Source organism: Cervus elaphus, chromosome 11 (assembly GCF_910594005.1).
Source record: "Cervus elaphus chromosome 11, mCerEla1.1, whole genome shotgun sequence".
NCBI lineage: Eukaryota > Metazoa > Chordata > Mammalia > Artiodactyla > Cervidae > Cervus > Cervus elaphus.
Window position 1 is genome coordinate 9,547,259 of NC_057825.1, and position 16,128 is coordinate 9,563,386.

Sequence of the window (16,128 nt, forward strand, 5' to 3'; positions counted from 1 at the left end):
AGACATCTTGAAAGGGGCAAAAGACCTTTGATCTTTCTACAGAAAGGCAGGCATTACCAACGTTACTGCCTTTTGGGGCCTGCACACATCTCATACCAGGTTAGAGTATGCCATCTTCCTGAGGAATCAGCCGACACCTAATTCCATCATAGCTTAATTATCCTAACTGGTTTCATATGTCTGAAGGCATTTTCCCCAAAGATTAGAGGAGCGAGAGGGAATGACAAAATAATTAAATATGCAATTTGCCAAGCGTGGGCAATATGGCTTTGAAATCACCTTTTCAGGAAGTTTTACTGCTTGTTCATGGACATGTATATTGCGGGCTTCAGACTTTTATTTAAGCTCTTTTGATTCCTTTAATGGATTAATACCTGGGTGCCATCAGCGAGGGCCCGAGACCCACGGCTGTTTCTAATTTCGCAAATATTGCGCCCGCTTCCTCCAGTGTTATGACAAAAACAAGTATCTAGAATTTGCCTTCTCACTGAAAGCAACACACTGATCCCCTCAAATAATTGCCTGATGTCAGAATCGGCATCTCACAAGTGGCGTTGTCGGTTACAGGAAACTTCCACGGTGCCAGGGCCTGGGCGGCGGGCGGTGGCCTTGGCAGAACCGGGCAGTTTCAGGGTGGCAATCCCAAAACAAGTCCTTGCCTCCTGACAGCGGGATGCCTCTCGGTCTAAGGCAGTGTCCGTGCACGAAGGAATGTGTTAGTGTCCCGGCTTCGGATTCCTGCCAGTGGGTAAGGAACATTCCAGGGGAAGGGGTGGGGAGGTGCTCGCCAGGATTTGGAGAAGAGTCTCTGGGGCTCAGACTGTTGCTGCTAGGAGAGAGGCATCCGGAAACCGGAGCGGGAGTTGCTCTAGGGGAATAGTTTGCATTCTGTGTCTCGGATGGGAGAGCTGGCGTTCAGGAGGACTAACGCATGGAAATGATCGCACCGCGCCCGTCTTTTGGCTGAGCTGGGTGTCTGGGGGCAGTGTCTTGGGGCCAGTTCCATGAAAGCAGGGTCTTTGGGGGGAATTCTTTTTGGGTCTTTAACATCTGTGGGTACCCAGCGGGCTGAGGATGGGTCTTTTTTTTTTTTTTTTTTTTGAGGATGGGTCTTTAATGACATTCCGAGTCACTTAGTGCTGGGAGGGGTGAGAGGGTAGGCGGAAAGGAGGGAGAGAGAAACAGAATGCAAAAGATGTGCACGCGTGTACACACACACACAGATTGCCTTTGAAGGGAGGGAGACAAGGCCTAATTGTCTCCGGGATGTGCATTGCGGCCAAGCTTTTTCATCGTCCCTAATGAGGCCGCAGCCTCTCCTGGTGGGAATGCTGCTCCCTGGACTCAGCTTTGATAAAGCGGATGGACCGTCTGGGTCGAGTTACCAGGTTTTCCTCTTTTCCTTTTGAACCCTGCGGTGGTTTCACTCTTTCATGGCAGAAGAGGCCAAAGTCTCTGGCCTCTGGCCGCGGGGAACACAGGCCATCCCACCTCCTGGGAAGGGCAGGGAGGTGGCTGGCCCTGGAGTGGGGGTGCTGGCCCAGGCCACGGGCTGTGCCCTAGCCTCCATATTCAGACCTACGCACCCATCACACCAGGTCCACTGGCCCCCAGTGAAAAAAACTCACCTAAGATGCATCTTAGCCAACCTCAGCAGCCATGGGGGACGCTGGCATGGGGAGTAAACCCGGGTCAGTAAGGACAGTGCCGGCAAAGATAACCCTGGTTGCTTACTGAGCACTCAGTCCTCCGGCGACCAACCAAGCGTTTGACAAGGATGATCCTGTGTGCTCCGAGTTAGGTGGCCTGCCAGTCAGAGGCAGGATGGGACCAGACTTGTCACCCCACTGCTCAGCTCTTAATCACTGGCCTTCCTGGAAGGGTGGGAGCCTGAGCTGGTCCTCAGGCCCCTGCGACGCACCAGTTTTCCAGGTGCCTGGCCCTGTCCTCACTTCTTATCTGTGCCTGGACTTTCAGTAAGACCACAGCCGTAAAGTTAGCAAGACCCCAGCTCTGAGGTCCTGCCCCCCGCCCCACAGGCGTCCAGAGGTGGCCCCAGGCAACGGCTCTGGAAGTAGGGAGCCGAGAGTCAGGAACCCTGGAGTGGGAGGAGAGATACAGGACCCCCAGCCCAGGGGAACTTGTCTTTGATCTCTGGTTAAAGGAAAGCACCCTCTCCAGGGGTTTTCTCCTCTTCAGGGAGGGAAGCCCCTTTTCCGGCTGGCAGATGGTGAGTGGACAGATAGACTGTCCCTTCCCAGGGCCTTCCCATGAGAGAGGTCCTGCTTTCAAAGGGACTCTGGAGAGGTTCACCTGGACTTTAGGGTCAGAACTGTCCCTGGCCTGGTTGCCTGCTGCCTTCCCCCTGCGTGGATCCCAGCCGCCTGCCCTTGAGGTTCTCCCATGAGAGCTCCTCAAGCCCACTGACTGACTGCTTGCCCTCAGCTGCTGCTGCCAGGAAAGACGGGGCAGGTGTGCCCAGCCCCTGACCTCTGTGGTCAGCTGTCTGTGAGGAAGGTCCTTAAGGTTCGTCTAACTTGTGAAGAGAGAACCTCAGTTGGAAGCCTTAACTCACCCTGCCAGGCCCCAGCTTTGTGCCAGGCCCTGGGCTGGTGCTGGGGGCACAGTGGCCAGGGAGATGGATGTGGTTCCTGTCCTCATCGGGGTGGGGGGGGAGAGGTGGTTCTGATTCTGACTAGCAATGGGTTCTGGGCCACACGATCTACGGCAGATCACGGATGCCCCAGGGTTCCTGAGCCAGGGCTGGGGACAGAGCTGTCACTGTTGGGTGACAGCCCTCCTGGGGTCCCAGTGGGTCCCTAAGGATACCGGAGTAGTGGTGGTCCGGATGCCTCCTGCTCCCACCTGGACCTGCAGTTTTTGGGCTGAGCCATGTGATGCTTCTATTAGGAGCCAGAGAATGGCGTACTCCTGCTTGAGCCTCTGGCAGGCTGTTCTTCCCATGTTCCATCACTGACACGCCCTCTTGGACCCCTGGGTCACATTTGTGGTAAGAGGATGCATGGACGATAAAGGGAAGGGCAAGATGAGAGCAAAGGGCTTCTCCCCAACTTAAAAATGTATTGATTTACCGTGTAAAATAGTTGTATTTATATTGATAGTATAGTTGATTTAATTTAATATAATTTAATTAATAGTGTGTTAATTTTCTGGTGTACAGCAAAGTGATTCCGCTGTGCATACACGTACATGGTTTGTCATAGGATCGTGAATATGGTTCCCTCTGCTCCACAGTAGGACCTCGTTGTTTCTCCATCCCGTACATAATAGTTTGCATCTGTTAATCTCAGACTCCCAATCCATCCCTCCTCCACCCCTCCTCCCTTGGCAACTACAAGTTGTTCTCTGTCTGTGAGTCTGTTTCTGTTTCCTAGATATGTTCATTTATGTCATATTTTAGATTCCACATATAAATGATATCATATGGCGTTTGGCTTTCTCTGTCTGACTTCACTTAATATGAGAATCTGTAGTTTTCTATCCACGTTGCTACAAATGGCACTTCGTTCTTTGTTCTGGCTGAGTAGTATTCCATTGTGTGTGTGTATATGTGTATATATATACACACAAATATACACACACCCCACATCTTTGTCAGTTCATCTGCTGATGGACATTCAGGCTGTTTCTGTGTCTCGGCTATTGTAAACAGTGCTGCAGTGAACACTGGGGTGCATGTATCTCTTTGAATTATAGTTTTGTCTGGATATATGCCTAGCAGTGGGAGTGCTGGGTCACATGGCAATTCTATTTTTTTGAGGAATCTTCATATGGTGTTCCATAGCAGCTGCATTCATTTATACTCTCGTAGCATACTAGGGTTCCCTTTTCTCCATACCATCTCCAGCATTTGTTATTTGTAGATTTTCAAATGAAAAGTATTCTGACCAGTGTGAGGTGGTACCTTGTAGTTTTGATTTACATGCCTCTAACAATTAGCAATGGTGAGCATGGTTCATGTGCTTGTTGGTCATCTGTAGGTCTTCTTTAAAGAAATGTCTGTTTAGGTCTTTGCTCATTTTCTGGTTAGGTTGTTTTGTTGTTGTTACAAATGTATTCAAACACATAGACTCTTTTTAAAAATTATAAATACATAGAAAAATTGAGAGCAGTCTAAGGAATGCTGATATACCCACTTCCTAGATTCAACACACAGGAGCATTTTACTGTACTCACTTTTTCTATGTATGTGGTGTATGCTTGGTCGTTCAGTCATGTCCGACTCTGTGACCCCCATGGCCACCAGGCCAGGCCCTCCTGCCAGGTTCCTTTGTCCATGGAATTCTCCAGGAAAAAATATTGGCGTTGGTTGCCATGCCCTGCTCCAGAGGGTCTTCCCAACCCGGGGATCGAACCCAGGTCTCCCACATTGCAGGCAGATTCTTCACCATCTGAGCCACCAGGGAAACCTATGTATACACATACCTATATCTGTAATTTTTTGTTACAAGTTTGAAACTAAATTCTGTGTGCCATCCCTAAATACTTCAGGGTGCTTTTTCTAAGAATAAGGACATTTTCCTCTGTAACCATAACAGCATTACCATGTGAAGAAAATTAACCGTAATTTGAGAGGGAGGAATTTTGTAATTAGTTAAAACACAAGGTCTGGTACCTCAGAAAAAAAACAAAAGGCCGAGCAGAGTGTTGTTATTTTAAAAGCTCCCCTTGGTGTCAATCTCCATCGGGGGCAGCTGGAGGAGGAAGGGGTGGCATTCTGGTAACAAAGCCCGTGATTCTATGAGAGCAGAGCGGGGGTACGCTGTGAGTACTTTGGAGGTGTCTGTTGATTGACTTCCTTCCTGGCTAGAGCCCATCCTTGCAGCACCCCCTTATGCCTCTGAGTACAGGGAGGGCTCTGTTCTCCCCGTTCTGTCCTTGCTCAGAGGAGGGGGGCGCTGGGGGAAAGTCAGGGTTTGCCTGGTAGGCAGACTGGAGCCGTTTGAATCTTGAAGACCTGGGCTGACTGGGGTACCCCCAGATCTCCAACTCCCTCGGGGCCATCGAAACTGAGCTAGGATTATATTGCCATGTGATGCCTCCTCAGACACTGTGAGGCCCCTTGCCCTCCCCAGCCGCGGGGGAGCATCTTATTCCTGTACTGAGTGAGGTTAAGAGAGTTTGGGTGGCAGCTGATGGAATAGTACTCAGCCTTCAAGAGGAAGGAAATCCTGACACACCTGAAGGAACCTGGAGGTCATTAGCTCAGTGCGATAAGCCAGTCACAAAGGGATGATAACTGTACTGTGTCATTTATGTGAGGTACGTGGGGCAGTCAGATTCATTAAGTAGAAAGGGGGTCGCAGAGGGAAGTGGGGAGCTGTTTAATAGGGACAGAATTTCTGTTTTGCAAGGTGAAGGGGTTTTGGAGATGGATGGGGTCATGGTTGTACGACGTGTGGAGGTACTTAATGCCACTGAATGGCACATTTAAAAATGGTTAGGATTATGGCTAGGTAAATATTATGTTGTGTATTTTACCACAATAAAATGGTGGGATTGTGGTGCTGTGACCGGCGTCAGAAGCATGGTGCCCCCTGTCCCCCGTTGGTGCTCGCTAGCGAAGCCCAGAACGTGGTCAATCAGATACAGTCTCAGAAAGCCAGGGATGGCTTCGGGAGCGTCAGACCCGAGACCCGTTTCTGGAAGTGCTGCTGCGTTTAAAGTGAGTCCCGCCAGCCAGGAATGAAACAGAGGCATTTTGTCAGAGGAAAGAACTTGATGAAAAATTGTTTTATGAAACCCGAATTTTGGCATGTTTTCACATTTTAGTTTGTCAGAAGGCAGAGTAATAAATGTTAAGTGTGTTGTTTATTAGTACGCGCGGTTGACTTCTTTATGATGACAATTTTATTTTAAAGTTTGTCACAGAGTCCCTGCCGAACGGGGTGGCGATACTGGGAGAGAAGGGCAGGAAGGATCGCTGCCAGTTTATCCCAGGAGAGAGCAGTTGTTATTAAAACAACAGAGGAGGAGGAGGCCACCCAGGCCCAAAGCCCCCCTCCCAAGCGCGGGTCGGGGGCCAGTGTGGCCTGCGGGCGCCTGTCCTGGAACCCGGCCTTGACCTCCTGAGGTCTGGCTGCGGTGGGAGCCGCTCGCTGCCCGGCCAGGCTTGTGGGCCTCTGGCTGGGCAGCTTCTGCTGCTTTTGTTCCCCAGGCCAGCACTGGGGGGCGGGGGGGGGAGCTGGTGTGTGGTTGTACTTGCAGGGAACGGGGACAAGAGCCCACGCGGGCTGTGACACCCCTTGGCAAACCCGGCACAAGAGCTGTCCGAGGGAGGGAGCGAGGGACTGAGTGTGTGTTTTCTCTCATCTCCCCTCCGATGCAGTGGGTGGAGAAGGGGTGGGGGTTCCAGCCCCTCATGAGCGGAGGGCGGGGGGACCCCGGAGGAGGACTCCTGGAGCTTGTCACGCAGCTGGGCTGAAGACTGCAGTGGGCAGGTGGTGCCTTCCTTCCCCGAAAGCCTCAGCTTCCTTATCTGTGAAATGGGGGCTCCACGCTCACCCTGGGGCTGCTCTGAGCGCCCCATTTCCTGGGTGCTCTCCTGGGGGTGGGTGCTCTGGAGGCCATTCCACCTGACCCTCAGGTGACTCTGTCTCGTCTGATCCCCACTTTCAGATGAGGAATCTGGGATCAGAAGGAGGGAAGCCCTGTTACCCAAGCTGCCCAGCAATCAGGGTGGGCCTGTGCTGGGGACCCCAGGCTGTCTGCTTAGAACCTGTGCAGAAAGTAGGGGGATGGCCCTGCCCCACTGGCTCCTTGGGGTAACCTGACAGCTGACCTCAGGCTACGGGGGGAAGTGCAGCTTCTGAGGATGTGGGGAGCCCTACTCTGAGAAGAGCCTGGGGGTCCTGGCCCAACGTGGCAACTTTCAGTCCCCAAGGGTCTCTCTCTCCTCGAGTAGGGGCCTTGGATCTATGCTCCTGGCCTAGGTCTGACCAGCTGGTGAAGGGGCTCCTGGGCCCCTCCCCACAAGTGGATGTACCAAGTGATGAATCCCCGTCTCTGCCTGGGCTCTGGTGGTCTCCTGTTTGTGGCCTGCCAGATCCAGAGGGCTCCATGCACAGCTCCTGATGGGAGGGTGCAGGGAGGCTGTGGCTGTCTGCTGTCACACAGCATTCTGGCCGAGGGCCATCTGCCAGTACCTTCCTGAGGCTGCTGGTGGGAGTGTGGAGGTTGGGGTCGGGTGGGACTGGGGGACAGTCTCCCACCAGGTTATGCCTGCTACCTCCTCGGCTTCTTTTGGCGTGTGGGATGGGTACTTGGAGGAAGGAAATAGACCCCAACACTTCTTGTTTGTGACATTCTGTTTTAGCCCCAGGCCTGGCCAGTGGCTTTGAACATAAATACTGGTTAAGCCAAGCCAAGAGGGGCTTGCTTGGGATCCTTTCCCTTGATTCAGACCCTCTGGGGCCCTCGGTCACCACTCCCCCCAACCGTAGGAATCACTTTTGTGAAAGCCAGGCGGGGGATTGGAGGGTACCGGCTAGTTCGGGCCGCTGGCTGTCGGCAACTCCTGCCCCGTCTGACCTGAAGCTTCTCTGGTGGGGCCTCCAGCGTGGCAGCCGGATCCTCCATGAAAGGATAAGGATCACAGTCTTCACGTTTTTAAGTCGCACAAAAGCTGTATGCATAATTAATGTGCAATAAACGTGAGCGGCTGGAAATTAACTAAATGGAAAAAAAAAAAGTATACTTAATTGTAAAAATCTCATTTTGCTTTCATTCTTTTCCTTTCTCTCTCTCTCTCTCCCCATTCCCCCTCCCTTTTACAACTTGTTATATTCCCGGAGCCCTTCAGATCTTGCCGGAGATCATCTTCTGAAAGACTCGCCTCCTGACCTCTTGCCAGGAGCCGCGGACAAGATTAGTTTTAAGCCACGGCCCCGCCGGTTACTTTCAGCAGAGGATCCGAGAGTGTCCACGAGCGGGCTGTTATTTGTGTCACACAAAGGAATGTTGTAATCATCCTCTAAGACCCTCCTTGGGGGACCACCGTGCCCTGGTTTTGAAGAGCTTTGGCAGATGCCGCTTTGAGAGTTGCTGTTTGAAACTCAAGAGCACCCATCACGGTATTTAAAATTCCTAAATGAGAATTCAGTGGTTAAAAAAGCCAAAGGACTAAATACATTTACGTAAATTCAAACCAAGTATTTTAAGCCATACTAGCTAAGGCTCTGTTTCTTCTTCTTCTAATTTTTAAAAAGGACAAGACTTTTTCTAGGTGATAAAATCGGGTGGAAATTTTTTCCCAGTGGAAAAATTTATTGACACATTCTTACTGATTGTCACATCTCTTCATAAAACCTGAGAGTTTCAGCTTCAAGAAACAACCCATCCACTTGAAAGAAAAAAAAATTATTATTTTTAGAGAATAAAACACTCTATTAACAGATACTTTAAAACATGATTTATTGCACACACATAACAACAACAATAACTTAAAATATCAAATCCTTGGAATAAAGCACTGCCAATCCCATCTCCCTTAAGCACCAGCTGTTCTGTGTGTGCTGTCATCCTCAGCCCTGGTCTGTATTAGTAGATAATTCTAAAAGAGGCTGGAGAATCGAGAGAGAAACCTCAGAGGCATCTAGATTATTTGGGCAAGGATTGTGTTTTTAGAACATCCTACTTTGTCCTGGACAGTTCGTAGCTGTTCCTTCTCAAGTCTTTTCAAATAGCAACCAACTCAGGGTGTCTCTTTGACTTGCTCTGTTACCAGTGAATTTATAAAAAGAAAAAGACGGTCAATCGAGTTGCTCACGTTTGCTGCCACCTCTGCTCAGGTACCAGTCCTGTTTAAGGCAAACTGCCGTCATCCAAAAGACGCCCAGGTGTCGGGGACCACAGGCGAGCCGTAAATAACCCAGTCCGTGGCTGTAGATCACCTCTGGCCAGACAGCCACGCCACCTCCACGGCCGCCCAGCTGGTAGACGCAGCCGCCTTTGTGAACAGGTGGCCCGCAGGGGTGGCGGCTGGTCTCCACCGCAGCCTTGGAGGACCAGCCTGATTCCAGCCTCAGACAACCCACCCAGTGCTCGGCCAGGCCCCAGCCACAGACCTTCGCGTTAAACAGGTTCTGACACTAAAAATCAAGGTCTGCCGGCTGTTGTCATAGGAATGCAATATCCTCCGGAGGTCTCCTTATTAAAAAACCACATCTTGCGGCTGCCCAGGCTGGATCTCTATTCCATTTGTATTGATCACGGGGAAATGTCTCATTCCCTGGCTGACAAATGCAGCCAGCAGGGAGGGAGTCCGTGTTTGGTGGAAAACATTTATTTTCACAGTGATCTGGGGGATCCTGAGGCTGGAGCTGTGAGGTTGTGTGTGTGTGGGGGGGAGGTGGGGGATGATCATCTCTAGTTAGGCTGTGGGGATTACAAACGTAGTGATAACAGGGGCTTCTGAATTTGGCCAGGGTGACTGCTTCATTTTGGGCCAAGGGGTGGGACCTGACTTCCCCTCTTCCCAGGTAGTGGCACTTCTAGGAGTCTGCCCTGTAGATGGTACCTGTCAGTGTATGAAGGGATATTCAACCCAGCACTGTTTGTAGGTGCCAAGTTGGGGAAACCACCTACACATCCATTATTGGAGATTGGGTAAAAAAAAAAAAATTAGGCAGAACCACGTTAAGCTGCCATTTCTGCTGGTCAAAAATGGTTGAATATTGATAATCTCATACGGGTCCACCTGCCACCTCTACTGAATAGAATGGTGTGTGGTCTTTTTTTTTTTTAATAAAATTTTATTTTTTATTGACGTGTAGTTAATTTATAATGTTGTGTTAGTTTCAGGTGTAGCAAAGTAATTCCGTTATACACGTGTGTGTGTGTGTATATTCTTTTCAGATTCTTGTCCACTATAGGCTATCACAAGATACTGAATATAGTTCTCAGTGCTATAACATGCAGTCTTGAAAGGGATAAGATGGAGGATCCTCCAAGATGTATTAGAAAATGGAAAAAAGCAAGCAGCAGAATTGTGTACCTGGTATGCTCCATGTATTTTTTTTTTTTAAGGGAAATATATGTATAACTGTTGGAATAAGCCTCGACTCTGGAAGGAAACACTAGAAATGGTCCAAAGTGACTGCTTTGGGAGTGGGACTGAGGAAGGGTAACAGCGGGGTTGACTTTCCTCTTTACAGCTTCCCTACTTTCCGAAATTTGCAGTGTGTGTGTAGGGTGGATACAAAATCATTAAAATTTGAGATAAAGATCAAAATGTCAGGGAAGCCATCATTATATTCGAGGTTAAGTGCTCAGACTGTGGTCTGGGAATTCTGGGCTTCAAGCTACTTGTCTCTCTGAGGAGCCTCAGTTTCCTCATCTGTCGAATGGGGGGAATAACAGTATTTACTTCACAATGGGGAACTGAAGATTTCCTTGAGATGTGAAAGGGACAGGGTCAGTCCAGCGGCACAGGGAATTCAGTAAATGTTAGATGTTATTATAGATGATACATAAATTATAACACACACACAAATCAGTGACAAATCAGTGTCTTACTTGGCATTTTCATTTTCTTAAAAGAGAATTTTAAAAAAAAAAAAAAAAAAAATTTTTAACTTGTCATGTGTGTTTGGAGCCGGGAACTGAGACTCCTGAATATCACGTGGGACTCTGTCTAGGGGACCATTTCACTGATGCTGAGCGTGCAGGGTGGGTCTGGTGCTCTTTCTTTTTTTCTGAACCTGTAAATGGTCTTCCGCATCTCTGTGTACACAGGCAGGTGAACTAATAGAATTAGGCTTATTGGTTTAATTCCTCTGGGTCCTCTTGGCAAGGGGAGAGCAGCTGGATGAATATTTTAATTAAGCTCTGACACCCAGAAGTCAAAGTCCCCGAGCGGTCCCCAGTGGGCAAGGTCTTGCAGTTTGGGGTTTAATCAAGTTTGGTTTTAGAGTTCAAATTTCTTCCTGGACAGAAATGTGTCATTAGGCGTCCAAGATTTCGACTGGAAAAAAAATACAACTTGACTGTATTTTCTCTAGAGAACGGCCCTGTGATTCGATTAGGTCCTTTCCTTGACATTTTGCCCACTTTATTAACTTCTGCTCTGCTTTTAAGCAGGCAACTACTGTTTTACTTCCCTGAAGAAGCTCATAATATTATAATTCAAGTGTCAGGACAGATTAGGTTAAACGAACTGTGTAATTCCCGAAGGAAAACAAACTTCAAAACGGACGCGGTTCGCCTTGTAACATGTCATGGATTGCATTAGCGTTGAACGGGCGATTCCATCACCCAAATGTGCTAAAGTTGGCTCAAATGTTCCCCACTCTGCAAGGTGAGAAATTACTTAGCTAACAAAACATTTCGTTTTCCTCTCTTTGCATTCTTTCTTTATGAGATCCTGAATGTGACATTTTCACCAAAAAATCTCTGCGCTTATTTGTGAAAAATGTATATTAAAACCAAAACCCATCAAATGGAAAGAAATCACAGATGGTTTTATTCACAAGCAGTAGAATTAATGGCCTCTCTTCTCTTTATAAATATTAGAAGCAGATGAGTTCATTACGATTTCACCCTAATAAAGAAAACCTGCTTGATTTTGACAAGACATTGACTTATCTAAAACATCTCCTAAATAACAAAGCTACTTCCCGCCCGTAAAACACCAGCTCGCAAACACCAGCTTTACCTGGACTGCTTCTAAATTAATGAAAAACACTCGAATCCAAAGAGCGCAGAAGAAGGGATGGGGGGGCCAGCGGGGGGAGTGGTGGTGCGTGGAGAGATGGAATTCAAGGGATTTTTTTTTTTTTTTTTTGGAAAATGTGACTGATTTTCGCAAAGAGCGAGTTTTGAAATGTTTACTCTGTGGTGGTTTGAAATTTTTACATCTTTCAACAAAGCGTGCGCGGAGAAGTGAAACCATCTGAAAAGGCTTTTGAAAAGAGCGACTCAGCAGAAGTTGGAGGAGGCTGCGGTTCCTTTATCTCGGGCGATCTGTGCCCATCCTGCGGGAGGCGGGAGGGAGGACCAGCCCGATCCCCCTCCGCTCAGTGCCTCCCAGCTCCCGGCTCCTAGGCACGGCTTCAAAGCACTGTTGGCGGAGCGTCCTGGGAGGGAATCGGGAATCGGACACCTCGCTCCGGGAAGCCGGGCGGCCGGCCGGCGCGGTCCTCTCCCCCAGCTCGGCTCTGCCTGATGTGGTCATCTTGTTAGTCATGGCAAGCCCGGGGTCCCTCTGTTTGTGCCGCTTTCAGCACTTATTAAGCGAGAAGTGGGAGGCTTTACACGAAACTGCAAAAGATGTTTTTTTTTCTCCCCAGGGCCGTCGGGGCCACGGCTTATCCATCATTGCAAAGATCTCTCCGAGGCATGGAGCAGAGGCAGCCCTGCCCAGAGGGGTTGGAAAATGAGCGGCACATGGGGCCCTCAGTCCCAGGACCTCCTTGGCTCGGCTCCCGGGGAAGGGCGTGGGCTCCTTGGTCTGGAAACCGCCCAGGGAAGGCCTCTGGGGAGGTGAAGGCGCACGGCTTCAGAAAAATGGCACATCTCCGTGGCTTTGGTGTCCAGGTCTGCCGTTCAGGGCTGTCCACTCGGATTCCCCCATTTTCGCCCAGCCCCGAGACCAACTTAGAGGAGGGGGGAAGCTCACACCTCAGAGATCCAGACACCTGCCGCAGTGCTGGGGAGGGGATGCTAGTGAAGGTGGGAATGGTGTTTCTAAGCAGCTCTGGAAGGTGAGCAAATTCCGGTACCTCAGCATTGTCTCAGGAACCTGCCTGCATCCTTGCTCCTCTGCGTTCCCTTCCTCCAAGTGACGAGGGGCTGTGAACTCTCCGACCCGCCCAGGTGGAATTCTGAGATCGTCAGAAGTCCCTCCTTTAAGGCTCAGTTCCATGAGTATCACACTGCTGGGGAGACTTTGGGGGTGGGGGAAGCAACAAGTTTGAGCCAAGAACCCATGATTGAAATTCTCCACCAATAAATTCCTCCCAGCTGAGCCCCAAGGGTCTGTAGTTGGTTCAGCAAGCTGGGGCGGCAGGAAGCGGGTGGGGGTTTGCCAACTTCAAACAGGACCTGGGGTGGCGGTGGGGGTAGGGGGGAGATTGTGCTGAGCGGGGAGGCCACCGGCAGAGGGCCCAGAGTTAATTAAAGAGACTGCGTGGTGGCACCTATAAACTCGACCCTCTCCGTATTCAAGTGCTAGCCACTCAAGTTCTATGCAAGGATGTCCCCCTCACTTAGGGTGAGCCTGGAAAGGGAATACACTTGAGTCACACGTAGGACAGACATTTGAAATCCCCCGGAAGACCCCAGCGTGGGCTACTTTGCCTCCCCACCAAAAGCCTCTTTGGACATTGAAGATCTATTGTCTATCAGGCACTAGGCTGGGCCCAGCGTGCGTGCGTGCTAAGTTACTTTAGTTGTGTCTTTGTGACTCCCTGGACTGTAGCCCGCCAGGCTCCTCTGTCCATGGGATTCTCCAGGAAAGAATACTGGAGTGAGTTGCCATGCCCTCCTCCAGGGGATCTTCCCAACTCAGGGATCGAACCTGCAGCTCTTTCATCTCTTGCGTCTCCTGCTTTGGCAGGCAGATTCTTTACCACTCGTGCCACCTAGGAAGCCCAACTCTCCCATTTTACAGATGAGGAGAGTAAGGCTCCTAGAGGCAAAGGCTAAAGGCTCACCAGCTCAAGGGTATTTGGCTGGCGGGTAGGAGAGACTGGGTTGGAGCCAGGATCCTCAGACCTATGACACTGGCTTGGGCCGGGGACCAGCAAAGGACAGGTCATCGCTGCATATAGCCTGCCGTCACCTCGGCCCTGCCCCCTCGCACTGTCCTTGACATTCAATCAGGTGCCGATGATGTCTGGCCCAGCAGTTAGGGCTGGGCCTCCCCAGCTTCCCCACGACAAATGGTTCTCATTTGAAAGGGAGGTTATAAAAACACATGCCCAAAGACACTGTCAGGGAACTGAGGATTAATCTCATTTCAGTCAAAGACCATTCCAAATATTTGGGGGGTGGGTGGATGGGGGTGGGTAGCAGCCCTTGACTGGGAAGGAAGTCAGGGCTTGAGGGTGCCCGTCAGGTCAGGGCCAGTGTGGAGGCACGTTGTGATGTGGACTTGGGGAGGTCAGGGGTCATCACCTACCTGGTGAGGTTGAGCCTGACCGGAGGCGTTGCTCTGCTGCACTAGGTCCCCGAGGCCGGCTTTACTGGAGGAGGCCGGCTCCATCATGAACGCTCACACTGCGTCTGGTATCTCGGTTATGTTTCAGGGAGATTTAAGTTGCCAAAAGAAAGGGAAGGATTAGATGCCGGAGACATTTTCATTTTCTGGATGGTGTCAAAGCCGCGTGTTTTTGCCTGGTGACTCAGCCAGAGAGGGCCCTGAAGACCAACCAGGAGGAGTGGGAGGCCCTGCCTCCCAGCCCCCTGCCCACACGCCTGTGTGGGCTGCACAGTGAGCCCCCCATCTGAGCCAGGGAAGTGAGGGATCATCAGCCATGCTGTAAGCCAGCAGCTCCCAAACTGGGGGACCTGGTTCCTCATAGACAACCCCGTGGGGTTCTGGGGCTCTGGCATGAGCTGTGAACTCAGTGCCTCTGCAGAACTTTCCTAACCACCCCATGGCTCCATTGCCCGAAAGCTCAGGGGGTGCTGAGTGGCTGCTGCAATCTGGCCTGTTCAATGACCCTGGGAGGTAAAGACTTTTATTCTCCCCATTTTGCAGCTGGGGAAACTGAGGCTCAGAAAGACGCAGGTGGTTTGTCTAAGGCCTGGACGACAGCGACCCATCTCCTATAACTTTCTAAGCAACTTTCACAGTAGGGGCTGTTGTCTTTCCCAATTTGTGTGTGTGGAAGTCGAGGCTCGGAGTTTAGTCTCTAGAATGTGGTCCAAGCCACTGGGGGAGGGCGGAGCCTGAGGCTTTGGGTCCCTCCAGCTGATCCGGATTCCGAGCTTGGCGAGCGGGGCTGGTTACCCGCTCGCGGCGGTCCAGAGCCCACGTGGGCCGCCCTCCGCAAACCGGCGGGGAGAGGCTGGGGTGGGACCTCCGAGCGACGCGGAGGGGCTCGCGCGGCGGGCTGGCCTCCATCCAAACAAATGCCGGCAGTGCGGAGGCGATGGATTTCGTTTTCCGAACTGTCTGAGGGGTTCTCGGAGCTCTGCTTTCTTTTCCGAATGGTGGGTGAGCCGCCAGCACGCAGAGCCGGGTCCCCCGCAGAGCCCAGCGAGGGCCGGCGCCGGGCCGGGCGCGGCAGAGTGCCCCCGCGTGGCCGGACTGGGGCTGCGGGCGGAGAGGGGCCTCGTGCTTTGCACGGACCCGGAAAGGGAGGTCTAGGATGCAATGAGCCCTGTTTTTACAGAGGGGAAAACAGGCAGGAGAAAGGGGCAAGAGACCTTCCAGGTTCCCCCGACTGGGAAATGGGATTCAAAGTGGGGGAGTGTCTCCCTGCGAAGGGCCTGCTCCCTGGAAGCAACCAAAGGCTGTTCCCACCGCTCTGTGGGATGGGGTACTGGGGGGCTCACAGCGGCCCTCTACCTGAGCAGGAAGCGCTGATGGGTGAGGTGGTGCCGGAAGCAAATTCCAAACACGGAGCTCTTGGAAATTTTCTGGCAAAATCCAGCCAGGGAACACTGATGGGGCACCCAGGCCAGGGGCCCCCACACTGGGTGAATAGGTCTGGGGTGGGCTGGGGTCTCCTAAGAGCACCTCTCCCCCTTCCTGCCTACCCCAAATGGGCCTTCCTTGGCCTCCCTAGGGCCCAATGCCCTCTGTGGGTGGTAGCCAGCACTAGGCCACACCGTGTACCAAGCATCTTAAGGGTCTCCCTTCAGGTCCTCCCCGAGAAAGCCCTGGTAGTTGCTGGCTGTTTTCTCAGAGCCCCAGGCTTGCATTCAGGACAGGTGCCGGAGCTGGGTGCTGAGCTGGGTCCATCAGACCTCAGGAGTCATCCCCAGACAGGACAGGACACCTGGTGCGTGGAATCCCGGCCGCCCTCAGGCTCGGCACGGGCTCTGGGAGGACTCTGGTTGGACACCCCGAGCTCCCTCTGGTTGACCCGTCCTTCTGCAGCCTGGTTTCCGCATAGGCACAACCTACGAAGGCAGGGGGAGTCTGAGCCCATGGACTGT

General features: G+C 51.5%; 1 long non-coding RNA gene across 2 annotated transcripts; it reads left to right on the forward strand.

The window, feature by feature from the left end:
• Positions 1-621: 621 nt before the first annotated feature.
• LOC122702885 lies at positions 622-12,986 on the forward strand. 2 transcript variants are annotated; one of them, XR_006343362.1, is made up of 2 exons: positions 622-748; positions 12,309-12,986. It is a non-coding gene; the product is annotated as an uncharacterized LOC122702885 (long non-coding RNA). The 2 variants fall into 2 exon arrangements; XR_006343363.1 differs by lacking the exon at positions 622-748 and adding an exon at positions 7,900-8,093.
• Positions 12,987-16,128: the final 3,142 nt, after the last annotated feature.